This window comes from Myotis yumanensis, unplaced genomic scaffold (assembly GCF_028538775.1).
Source record: "Myotis yumanensis isolate MYYU_CA2020_CCGP unplaced genomic scaffold, mMyoYum1.0.hap1 SCAF_13, whole genome shotgun sequence".
In the NCBI taxonomy this organism is placed as follows: Eukaryota; Metazoa; Chordata; class Mammalia; order Chiroptera; family Vespertilionidae; genus Myotis; species Myotis yumanensis.
In genome coordinates, this window is record NW_027223764.1 from 48,512,909 (window position 1) to 48,525,941 (window position 13,033).

The 13,033-nt window shown below is 51.4% G+C and overlaps 1 long non-coding RNA gene across 1 annotated transcript; it reads right to left on the minus strand.

Moving 5' to 3' along the window:
- Window positions 1-219: 219 nt before the first annotated feature.
- On the minus strand, window positions 220-10,788 carry LOC139021585 (uncharacterized). The gene is made up of 2 exons (XR_011473523.1): window positions 10,732-10,788; window positions 220-1,450 (listed from the first exon to the last, which is right to left on the minus strand). It is a non-coding gene; the product is annotated as an uncharacterized lncRNA (long non-coding RNA).
- Window positions 10,789-13,033: the final 2,245 nt, after the last annotated feature.

Below are 13,033 nucleotides of genomic sequence, written 5' to 3' on the forward strand. Positions count from 1 at the left end.
GGCAATTCATACTCGCCCTGAAGAACAGGCAGCAGTCGGTACACAGTTGATTTTTCATATCCTTGTTTAAACTAGAACCATAGGCGAAGGCTCCAGAAGACACGCTCGTTCCCTTAAGGCAGCGGTTCTCAACCTGTGGGTCTCGACCCCTTTGGGGGTCGAATGACCCTTTCACAGGGGTGGCTTAAGACCATTGGAAAACACATATATAATTACATATTGTTTTTGTGATTAATCACTACGCTTTAATTATGTTCAATTTGTAATAATGAAACTGGGGGTCACCACAACATGAGGAACTAACTGTATTACAGGGTCGCGGCATTAGGAAGGTTGAGAACCGCTGCTTAAGGCATCACATTCTCCACGTAGGATGCACAGGGGCAGAGGTGTTCCGCTTGCTCTGCCGGCTCCTCTGGATACAAGGATGGATGGCCTCTGGGAGTCACGTCCTGGAGAGAACAACCACCCAGCAACACCCACGTTCAATCTTTATTTTGGAGTCTTCCTGAGCAAGACGTCTCCGTAAAACAAAATGGCGGTGCTGCTCCAAGGGTTAATTAGATATGGCCCAGAAAAAGCCATTTCTTTCTTTCTGCCTTACATTTTGGGCTTTTCATTCTGAGTAACTGTTGACTTCTGCCAAATGGACAAAGATAAATGCGCACTCGCCTCATTCTGTTCCCAGCTTCTATTTCTCAGTTTTCCAAAAAAGAGGACGCTCTTTGACCTGCTGCTTTCTGCAGATTGGACCTTGATGCTCGTCCCTCTGGTTTGGGGGCCAGGCATCTGGGGAAGGAGGTGGTCCAGGCCCCTGCTGGTGAACTTCTCCTGAAGACATTAAGATCAATTCCATCTCTCTCCTCCCTCCCCCAGGCAGATTGAACATCTTAATTGTGAAGCCGGCCACTGTGTTCTGGTTTCTTCACCGAGTTGTCCAAAGTGACACCAGGATCTTTTCCTCTTCTCTTTCCTCAAAGGTTACACGTAATTCAAAATCCATCAGCTCGTGTGAACGCTTTACATTGTTCTCTGTAGTGAAATTCATCTGCTGTCATGTTACTCAGTTACTTGGTTTTCCAAGATCCCTCTTGGCTTCCTCATAAAATGCAGTGCTCTGGTCTTTGCTGTCTTACAAATGTTGAAGCGCCAGCAAGCTCCTGGGTTCTGGGCTAACTGTGCCATGGAGGATGTCTTTAAACCCTGTATTCGTTCCATTCCTGGAAGCATTCACTTAACTTGCGCTGAGCTTCAGTTATGTAGGGGGCAGGTCATGAAGAGAGGCTCATTCTAACGGGTTCCTTGACCGCAGATGCTGAGGAACTGGTAGGTCCCCTTGTATGGGCCCCCCATCAACAACCATCCGTGGGATTCTGATAGTATTTTTCAGTTTTGCAAACACAGGGGACTTCTCAACCAACTGCTCGTAGGGCCCCTTTAGGAAAAGCACCTGAACATGGGCAGAGGAGATGGGTTAGTGTGGCCTTTGCAAATTATTTCGCAAGTGTCCCCAAAACCATAGAAATATGTTTTCATTTACAAAATAAGCCATGTAGTACTTTGCGCTTTAAAAGGTACTTCTACATCTACCCAAGCCTCATAATAAGCCTGTCAGCCATCATTAGCCCTTTTCTCATCTTACAGTGCTTATAAGCACCTTGACCAAGGTCAGACAGCTGGCAAGCCATGGAGCTGGGACCAAAACCCGAGTCTTCTCTCCACCTAACCCATGCAGTATAGTATCCCACTGCATTCTCCAAGCTGTTCTCTCTCTCTCTTCCCCTCTCTCTCTCTCTCTCTCTCTCTCTCCACCCCCCTCTCTCTAATAACTTCTTCCCAGCATGTCTCCCTCCCTCCAGCCCCTGGCAACCACCCATCTACTTTCCATTTCTATGAATGTGACTACTCTAGGTGCCTCATGTAAATGAAATCATATAGGATTTGTCTTTTTGTGTCTTGCTTATTTCATTTAATATAGTGTCCTCAAGTTCATCCATGTTGTAGCATGTGTCAGAATATTTTTAAGGCTTAATATTCCGTTGTGTGTATAGAACACGTTTTGTTTATCAGTTCATCCATCATGGACACTTGAGTTGCTTCCACCTTTTGGCTACTGTGAATAATGCTGCTATGAACATGGGTGTACAAATATATCATCAAGGGCTGCTTTTAATTCTTTGGGGTATATGCCCAGATGTGGAGTTGCTAGATCATATGATAATTCTGTTTTTAATTATTTGAGGAACCACATACTGTTTTCCATAGCAGCTGCGCCATCTTACATTTCTACCATCCTATGGATGTGAGGTGGAATCTCACTGTAGCTTAGATTTGCATTTCCCTGATGTTTAGTGACATTGGACATCAAAGCCACTCTCTGAGACAGACATTATTCCCTTCTCACCAAGTCATAGACTGCAACTCAGAGAGGTGAGTAGGTGATACAGGAGTACAAATAGGACTTGAGCCCCTGTTTTTAAACTCAAAATTTAATGCTAGGTCCACTGCATGGATATTTCTCAAACTGGGGTTCTCAGCTGCATTCTCTGGGATTCATGGGCTCTTGGTGCAAATGCTTTGCTTTCTATTAGAACCCAGAACAAGTGAGTCTGAGGGGTCCTGATCACTGAAGCTGTGGCTCTCAGAATGGGGCTCACGTGACATCAACAGCCCCGGGGAGCAGGTGAGAATTCTGGGGTGGATGCAAGGATCTGGATTTCAGCTAATTCTCCGTGTGGTTCTGATGCCCGCTCACATTCGAGAGCTCGATTTGGATACTCCAGGCTCACCTTGGATGGTCCTGGGAGTTAGCGGGGAACATACAAAAGATTCCGACTGAATTAGTCTGAGGTTTAGCCTGAGTATTAGGATTTTTAAAGTCTCTCCAAGCAACTCCGACGTCCAGAGAAGGCTGAGAAACGTTAGTGTGGAGAACGGCCGTACACCAAGGTGCCCCCTTACATTTTCAGGTCCCGTGAGTGTGTTGCCATCCTGGTGATACCAGAGGAACTGCTTCGGGCTGATGAGGAAAGACCCAGGGTGGGCCAGGGATGCCTCCCGCAGCAGGTGAGGCCAGTGGCCCTGTGGCCACACCGCGAGGACAGACACCTGTCGAGGGTCTAGTGTAGGGAAGTGGTGGGATCTGCTCATCACCTGTCTTTCCCTGAACCCCTGGCAGACTTTACAAAACAGCTTTATTGATGTCTGACTGACAGATAATAAACTGCACATGTAAAGTGGACAATTTGACCATTTTTTAAAAATTGAGATATAATGAACAAATAACATTAGGTGTACAACAAGGTTTGATATGTGTATCTATTGCAAAATGATTACCACAATCTAACACCCATCACCATACACAGTTACAATGTTTTTTTCTGGTGATGAGAACATTTAGGATCTACCTTCTTAGCAACTTTCAAATATGCAACACAGTGTTGTCAACTGTGATCATTTCCAACATATGTACATACATGAAACCATCACCACAGCCAAGACCACCAATGTCTCATTTTCTCCCCCGGCATTGTCTCCAGAAGCCAGGCCCAGCCTGAAGGTTTGTGCCTTTTGTTGTTGTTTCACTAGCCAGAACCCAACCCCGTGACCACTCCTAACGGCAGGGTGGCTGAGAAAGTCGCCACTTTGATTTCCAGGGGACAAGGGAACAAGAGAATGGAGCGTGAGTGCTGGGCTGCCCCACCTACTGCTCGGACCTGGGGAAGGAAGAGTGAGCGGGACAGCCCGCCCCCTGGTCATGCAGCTGGTGATCAGCACCCTCTCCACTTGGTGGGCATGACCTGGTTACACCAGTGTTTGGGTGCCATCAGCCAATGGGCAGGCTGCTCTGCTAGGAACTTACACTTAGAAGAACAAAAACTTCCTCCCCTGCCTTAGCTGCCTTGAGGCTGAGATGAAGGAAGGAAACTAAATCAATATTTATGGTGTACCCCATGTCTGCTAGGTGCTGGGTGCCCCCCATGTGCCCCATCCTTCAGAGGAACTTGTGTATATGGCATGTGTACATATGTATATGGTGTGGCATTCTTTCACCTTTTTCCGATGTGGAAACAGACCCAGAGGGGTAGAGCGGCTTGCCTGGAAGAGCACAGCTGTGAGTCAGCAAGCCAGGACTGGAGGCCAGCCTGAGACCATTGCTTGGCCTCTCTCTTGCAAGACAAGTCTCTGCACCAGGCGTGGAACACTGTCTCGGGTGTGGGTTCGTGCTCTGACTCCTGAGGGTCAGAGAGGCAAGGGGAGCCGCCCAGGGTCTGGCAGCTAGAGATCTGTGAATCTTGGACCAGAATCCTCCTCTGCTGGTTTCCTGATCATTGTTAGTTCCACTGGGCCTAGGCCAGGTTGCTCTTGGGGGACTGATGGGGTGGGGGAATGAAAGAGAAGTAGTGGGAAATCCTGGGGAAGGAGGACTCCAATATTCAGCATAACTTGGAGCAAGGAACTGACCTCAGGACCTGGGGGCCCTTCAGCACTGACCCCAAGCGCCTCTCTCACTCTCTAACTCAGGGAGCTGACCCCACAGGGCCTCCCTCACTCTCTAACTCAGGGAGCTGACCCCATAGCACCTCCTCACTCTCTACTTGGTGCCTCTCAGTGGCCCCTTAGCGCTGACATGATTCCTGACACTGCTTCTGCAGAAGTGGCCGCGCAGAAGTTAGAAAGGGGAGTGGATTTCCTGAATTGAAATCCTGACTAGCTGTGTGGCCTTGAGCAAGACATCAGACCTCTCTGTGCCCACTTTCTCTGCTCATGAAATTGGGACAATCGCCCTGCTCTCTCCCCGGTCTGCTGTCTCTTTGGAGGGAGTGATGTGTTCCTGGTGTGTCACTCACTGTCATTACAGGTGAGCCATTACAGCGCACTCAGAGAGTAAGAACTCCGCAGGTGAGTTGAGGAGCAGTCCAGTCATTGCTGGACCTCGCTGGGGGATAAGGCACCACTCATCTCCGCAGGAGGCCAGGTTCAGGCATCCAGGCACCCTCACGTGAGCCTCCCAGATTCTCCGCATCTTGCTGCTGCAGAACCCTGTGTTCAGCACTTCCCCAGGGAGTCCCATCCCACCGAGGTCTTCCAGACACGTCACAATCAGCCGGCCTCCTGGTTCCCACTAGCTTTGTTCTGAGTCTGGGGACAGTGGCCTGTGCCCTGAGGCCTTGGGGCACTACATCCAAACAATGACTGCACCCCACGAGCTTCGGGACAGGGGTTTATGGCAGTGCGTGTGCCTCCCCATCCTCGGGGATCTTTTTCAGAGCCCAGGGTCTCAAAGAAGACAAGGCCATAGAGGGAGGCAGTAGGACTCCCATTTAACTGCTCGTGGAGGCAGGAAATAATCCATGATGGGAGCAGTCAAATGGGGGAAACCTTCCAGATTGGCCAATCCCACACGCCCCACAAACACGCACAGCATGGCGGTGCCTTAGGGTGAGACCAGGTGTGAGAGAGAGGAAGATGAAGAGGATCAACGTTGAGATCACTTTGCACAGGTTGCAGGTTTCCTTAGGGCCTTAGCTGTGCTGACCCGCCTGAGGATCTCCCACGCGGTGAAAGGGGGCGCTGTAAGGTGCTCGCCCCCTTTAAGGGACCATCTCTGTGGAACGGGCTTTAGGGGACACTGATCCATCAGCCGCGGGTCATGAGCCGGCCGGCTGCTGGGCGAGACTAATGAAGGCGTGCTGGTTCTCTGCCTTCGCTTTCCCCTCTGGATAATGGGGGTGGTCTTCCTGGTGGTCAAATTGAGCCCAGGAGCCTGGAGCAAGGCCCTTAATGAGGGCTGCCTGGTGATGAAAGGCCCTGTTAAGCCTCCGCCACCATTATTGCGTTATGGAATAAATGTGGCCAGCCTAGGAGACGCGCACGAATAAATTTGAATAGCAAGACACAAATGCGGCCCTTAACTCTGACGAGCAAATAGAGTTTAATAAAGAGGTAAACTGAGACCGCTTTTATTTATTGCTGTGTAAATGTATTTAAAAAGGTATTGGCTTTCTGCAGCTGCAGAGGCCAGCTCCTCGGCAGCCCAGCGCTTTAATGCCTGCCGCCGTTATTAGAGCGGTAATGAATGAGCCGCTGTGAGTGCGCGCTTCAGGACTGCAGAGGTACAAGATTAATGAGATGAGAGCATTGAAAGCTACAGACGGCCCCTGTTTCCCAGCCGCGTGCAATGTCTGCCGCAGCACCTCTGGCTTTGTTTGCTTCACAGCGGCTGAGAGGCTGTGGCGTGGGCATGTCCCCGGGATCGGGGCTACAAACACATCCATCTCCACCAGCTTTTAGCCTTGGGCCCTACGTCTTATCCTTGCTCTTGGGGGGTGGAGGTGGGGGAGGGTCTCCTTCCTGCCCCTGTGTCTCTGACCTCCTGCCCGGGTCTGGATTTGGGCCTGGACACCCCTCCTTGGTCTGGGTGTCATCCCATCCCCTGCTACACCGCTCTGGGTATCCCTATGGAACCCTCCTCGGCATCCAGACTCCACAGCCACTTCAAAGGTGGGAGTTGTGTTAAAGGACAGCTTCGAGGATGAACGGCGGGCGCATTTAGCTGCCTGCTCACACTGTGGGTCCGAAGCACAGGATGGCTGGCTGCCCAACACAGAGAAAGCCGTCTTGGGCAATGGCATCAGTTGGTGAGATGGCCTTCCCTGAGTCAGGAGTTCATAAATTATTTATAGAAGATTATTTGAAGGCTAGAACAAGCCTGAACTTTACTTAGGTGTATGCCATTCCATGACTACCCTGGAGGCAGACATTAACCCATTTTATAGATATGAACACAGAGACCCAAAGAGTAAAGAATGATGCCCAAGGTTACATGGACAGGAAGTTCTGGGTTAGAGACTCTCAAAGGGAAACCCACTCTGCAGTGGGAACAAATTCTCTAGCTGGGCTCAGATGTGGCAGTGCTGTCTGGGCTGATGAGCAGGGCCTTCTCTCTAGTGGCTCACATTTCAGACATGGCCGAGCTCAACTGTGGAGAGCCGTGTGCTAGCTGAGGAACAGAGATCATGGGCCCTGAGAGAGCGGTTATAAATAGTGCTGGGGTGGGAGGCCCATCAGGAAAAGCACAGGAAGGTGGAATCTGTGTGCCCTGGATGAGATACTTCACCTCTCTGAGCCTCAGTTTGTTCATCTGTCAAATGGGTATAATAGTACCAACTTCACTGCATTTTTGTGAATAGCAAATCAGATAATGCATGTGAAATACCTAAAAACACAATTAATTGTTAATATATATTCAATTAAAAAAATAATGGGTCAATATGCAGCAAGAACCCTCAACAGAGTTTGTAGCACGGAGAAAGAAAAGTTCAGCTTTCTGCCAGCCTAAGACGGACCCAGAGCAGGCCAAGCTGGAGAAGGGCTGGGAAGGCTCTGAGCACTGGTGGCTGGACAGGTCTTCATCGCTTATTTTTCAACTAGAAGCCTGATGCACAGAATTTGTGCAAGAGTTAGGCCTTCCTTCCCCCAGCTGCCGGCACCAGCTTCCCTCTGGCACCCACAGCCCTGGCTTTGTCTGGAAGGACGTCCAGTCTAATTAGCATATTACGCTTTTATTATTATAGATAGACAGTGCGGACCAGCTAAGTAACTGTTCTGTGTTGGGTGCAGAAGACACACCAGAGACTGAGACAGTCACAGTGTGTGCTTTGGAAAGCTCACTGTGGGGAACGCACACTATGGCCGGTGTTGAGGGCTGTGGGGTGGGGTGGGAGTGGGGAAGCAGGGAAGGGGACATGAGGAGCAGAGCTGGGGGAGGGTGGCTCTGTAAACAAGGTGTCTAGGCAGGGCCTCAGGGAGGTGACATTCCAGGAATGAGCTTGCTAGGTGGAGAGGAAGTCATGTGCATGTGTGGGTGGAAAACCTTCCAGACAGCAAAAAGAGCCAGCACTGAGGCCTGCACTGGGGGTGTCCCTGAGCATGTGAGGGCGGCCACAGACCTGGGGCAGAGTGGACAAAGCGGGGTGGGGTGGGGTGGGGTGGGGGGGTTGGGGCGGCATAACAGGAGGCAACTCAGAGCAGCTGCAGGGAGCCAGATCCTCCCCACACTGGGGACTTTGCCGGTTATCTGCTCCCGCTGTGATGGGAGTTAGCAGAGGGTGTGCGTGGAGCCTTCTCCAATTGATTGGGAGTGGGGATTGGCCAAGTTGTAAGACCAGGGCAAGTTCAGGGAATAATGACCAATGCTGCCTGGCCCACCAAGAGACCACAAGTAGAGAAATAGTAGAAGATAAGGCTGGTCATTGAAAAGTGTCCTTAAGAGGCTTCGAGAAGCTGAGAAGTTCTGGCTAAATTCTGTAGGCCCGAAGTTGTCTAAGGGGCTCCTGCCCACAGATGGCTGGGTGTGGCCAGATGCTGAGAGGGCATCTTGAGCTCAGCATAGACCCTTAAGGGAGACAAGAGGGCCTGGACTAAGGAGCAGTGCCAGGGGATGCGCACTGGGGTGGAGTGGCTCTGTGCTGGGAGGGAGCCAGGAGCGGGTGCAGGGAGAGGGGAGGACACAGGGATCCCAGAGGCAGCGTGGAAGCTGACCCAGCTGATGATGCCCAGGTCGGAGCCTCCCCAGCCCGCCCGGCCCCACATTAGTGCTCATTAGCACGTCCTCTAATGTACCAAGAAATTCAATTTCCTACAAAATAACCAGTCGAGTCCCAGGGGAGCCAGAAGCGCCATTCATCACAGCCAGGCGTTCCGGGGCCCATGCTGCTCTGCCCATGAATTTCCTTCTGTGGGATGCTGGTCCACCGTGGGAAGAGCAGCTAATTGGCACCGCAGTAGGTTGGGGTATTTTTCCACTGGATCTGCACTTTCTGGGTAAGCAGGCAGCAGATCAGCGGTCTGCATGAGCCAAAGGAAAGTTTGCAAATTCGCCATGTGGCTCAAATTAAGGGAGCTGTGCAGTCACTAACGCATGTGTACTAAAAAGTAAACATTTAGAATGTCAGGGTTGTGGATATTCTTTTGTGGCTCTTTAGGGAAGACAGATGTCATTTTTTTTTTCTTTTTAATTCCAAATAAAAATGTCACTGGCGATATTCCTGATTCTACTTCTCAATGGTCAGCCCCAGGAAGGCAGTTGTGTATGTGTGTGTGAGAGTAGAGTGTGGGGACAAAGTAGGCTTACAGTTGTTTGTAGGGAAAAAAATACAATGATTAATAAATAATAAGAATAAACTCTGTGCTTCACGTACTGTAAACCTCTTTATGCCCCACCCTGGATATGAGGATGTGTGTGAGCCTCTGAGAGAATGGGAAGGTACGTGGACAAATGTATAGCTAAGGGGACATGTATGGATATTTGTAAATATGTGTGCATGTGAAAGCGATTTAATGGGCATTTGAGTGCATATGTGTGTGTATTATTGTGCATGTAAGCACACGAGTGTGTGTGTATGTGTGTATGTTTTGTGTATGAATAAGTGTGTGTGAAGATAGGGCTGTGTGAGTGTGCATATGCCTGTGTTTGCATGTGTAAATATATGGCTATGTGTGTATGAATAGGTATGAGTGTGGATGTGCATGTGTGCATGTATTGTATGTGCAGTGTGTGAGTTTGTGCACATGCACATATGTAGCATTGTGGACAGGTATGGGAGGTGAATGGATGTGTGCGTATGCATGTGTTGTGTGTGTGTGTGTGTGTGTGTGTGTGTGTGTGTGTGTGTTGAGCAGACAGCACGCACCCCCCTGCTCGGTCTCCTAGCAGCCTGCCTGCCATCTCCCTCCTGGATTCCTCAGCACCGGCCCCAAGGCTGCAAGGAGAAAGCAATCAGGCCTCCCATTTGTATCCTGCCTGTCATCCAGGGGCTGGTGGGCAGGTGGGGTGAGGGCTGCCAGCCCACGGAGGAGGACTGGCGGGCTGGGGGCGGCCCTCGGCTTCCACCACGCTCCCAATTACTGGCACCTCCTGAGCGGCTCATGGAAAAGGCATTGGTTGCCATGAGGAAGATATTCCACTGGAGCAATCCCATTCCCCACAAAAAGAACCTTCCGCATATTATCCACATTTTTCAACGTAATTATCCCCAGCCCACACACACAGCTTGGAGGATTAAAACATAAAATACAGTCTGTTCCCCACACATGAGACCAACACTACAACTGGCATCATAATAAATAAATGAAGTGGCCTCTCCTCTCCTGCCTCCCCCTCCTCTCCCCTCCCCTCCCTCCTCCGCCTCTTTCCTCTCCTCCCCTTTTTCTCCTGCACCCCTATTCCTCTTCCTCTCCCCCCTCAGCCCCTTCATCCCCCACCCCCTCTGCCTGGCGCTGGCTGGGCTTGTTTGCTTCTGTCTCTGGATCCCATCCATTCCCTCCCACCCCCTAGCACAGCCCACAGGACAGCAGCACAGAAAGGGGTCCCCCACGCTGCCGTCACTGTGGACGGAGCGCTTTGTTCAACAAGCCACCCAGGCTCTGTGAGCTGAGTCTGCGGCAGAGGGTTCATTACACTAAACGCTGGTGTAAGGGCAGGGGTGGGGGCGGGAGGAGGCAGAGGGAGGTTTTAGAAGCAAATGGCTTCGTGGGTGGACCCTTTGAAAGGACATTGGGAAGCGTCCTGGAGCCCCTAAAACCAACGCGGGTGCAAGTGGATGGCAGGGCGGCAGCGGTGGAGCTGCATGCGAGCAGAGCAGCTTGGGTTGCTAAGGAACGCCCCAGAGCCCCAGAGCCCCAGAGCCCCAGAACCATGTGTCTTCAGGCTGCAGGTCCTGCACCCACCTGGGATTTCCAGTTCTAGAGCCGCTGCCAGCCAGTGGTGCCAGCCCTGGCGAGGAGATGGGAGCAGGAAAGCTGTGCAGCCTCCAGGGAGCGAGGGCTGGTGGAGGCGGCCCTCCCTGAGATCATGCGCCACCAGCATAGGCTTGGTGAGCAGCCTGTGCTGGTGATTTCCTTTCAACAAAAATGCTGGGCCCGGCTTGGCGCACAAACCCTGGCCCTGGTGCCTTTAACACGCTGGTGACCATGTTCCAGGTTGGAACTAGAGCGGGTTCGTTCCGGCTTAGCAGGCCCTCGCCCTGCACTGCCTTCCTCTCTCTGGCTTCTCTCCACCAGCCCAGCCCCCAGGCTCCTCCTCTTGGACATATGGACTCTGTAGGGAGCAGGCCTTGGCCTTCTACTGGGAGCCCAGCGTGTGACCTTCACTGACACTTAAGCTCCAGTTCAATAATAAAACATGTGGATGTGGCTCTTGTCTGCACAGATGAAGTAGGTGCTTGGGGTGGGAAACAGGAGGCTGGTTTTATTCACATTAACATTCACTACAGATGGATTGTTCCAGGTTTTGGCTCAGGGTCTGGTTTAGTTCAGGTGCTGATTAAATTTTCCCAGTGATTCAGGTCAGTTTTATGAAGCAACAGACTTGAGTTCTCATCACATCTCTGCCACGTAAAGGGATGGCAGGCAAGGTTTTGACTCCAACTGAACCTCAGTGTTCCTATCTGTAAAATGGGCTAATTGAGGATCAGGCAAAATAATGTGTAGAACATGCTGGTCACTGTGAATGTTCTTGCTCCGCAAAGCCTGGTCCTGGTGCTGGTGAGCATCTTCTGAGCTGGGCTGAGTGTTCTCTGCCCTGCATACTGCTCATCCACCTTCAGCCCCGTCAGGCCCCACCCTCAAGTCCTGGAACCTGCCTGGACTTTCTATTCTGACCTGGGCCAGACTTGAACCTGCTGGTACAGTGCTCGCCAGGGGTCAGACTTTCTAGGAATTTGCAGCTGTTTTCCCCGCCTTTCCTGGTGCCCAGTGGCTGGCTTACAGGCCCGTTCAGCAGGGCTATGCCTTTGCAAGGCTGAGAGCAGAGGCCCGGGCCACCCAAGGAACACTTGCTTTGCCCAGTAGCATAGACCCCATGATCCACAGAGACAGGGACTGTGCCCTGAGGTCTTGTTCTTAGGATAGTGGCCCCAAGCTCTGCTGGACACAGTCCCCTCCAGAGCCCAGAAGAGAAGAAGGTATGGCCATCTTCTCCTTTCCTCCTCGTGTTTTCTGCAATTCATCTGCAAGAAAGGAAGGGGTGCAGGGGAACTGGCTATCAATTAGGTACCTACTGTGCTCCTGGCTCTGGGCCTGCCACTTAGAGTTGCCCCAAAATATTTGAATGAAGTAATAGATGTCTTTAGGCTACATACTCGTCAAAGACACTTGGTACACTCAAGAGGTGGAATATTAACCTCACTTTGCAGGTGGGGAAGCTGAGGCTCTGGGAAATGGAATGTCTTACCCACACTTGTGTAGTCAGCTGATAGGGCTTGAATCCGAGCCACGGTGACTGTGGTGTTCCAACCACTCCCATGGGTGTTCTCTCATCACTGGGCCATATTTTGGCACCAAGGTGACACAGAAGGCCAGAGAATGCAGCTTGTGGCATCAACCAAATGGCCCAGCCTGAGGGTCTGAATGGGACTGCAGTTACCAGAGCTTTAATGAGCTTGTTTGATACAATCCAAGTTCAAGGAGGGTGTGCAGGGCAGTAGTTGGTGGAGGAAGAATGAAGCAGGAAGAGAGAAGCAAGGAGGAAAGGTGCAGGCTGAGGTCAGTTGGTCCAATTCTAAGGCTGCCAGTGAGAGCGGGCATAGTTACTACAGCTTTCCTGAGTCTACGGGGTGACCTGAGTTTAGGGGACAGGTCAGCTGGACAACAGCATGGGTGCACGTCTATGAGGAGCCCTAACCATCCCTGGGAATGCAACAAGACAGGAGATCGTGTTCATAGAACTCGCCTGGTGCCTGCAACTGTGGATGAAAAGACCACTGTGAGCACCTGTGAGCAGTGAAGGGTGGGGTGGGGAGAACCCCAGGGCAGGCCTTCCAAGGAGGGTGAGCACGGCACTGGCTGCAGACCTCTGACGGCTACGCGGAATGTGCAAGTCTGGGCCAGAGCTGAACAACTGGAGCAGGAGAGGAGAAACTAAGGCAGGCTCCACCCTTCCCCACTCTGCATCGTGCTGCCCGCAGAGCTCTCCCTTGCCTCTAAATTCCTATTAAATGGATACTTGAAAAACATTGGTGGGAAATCACAT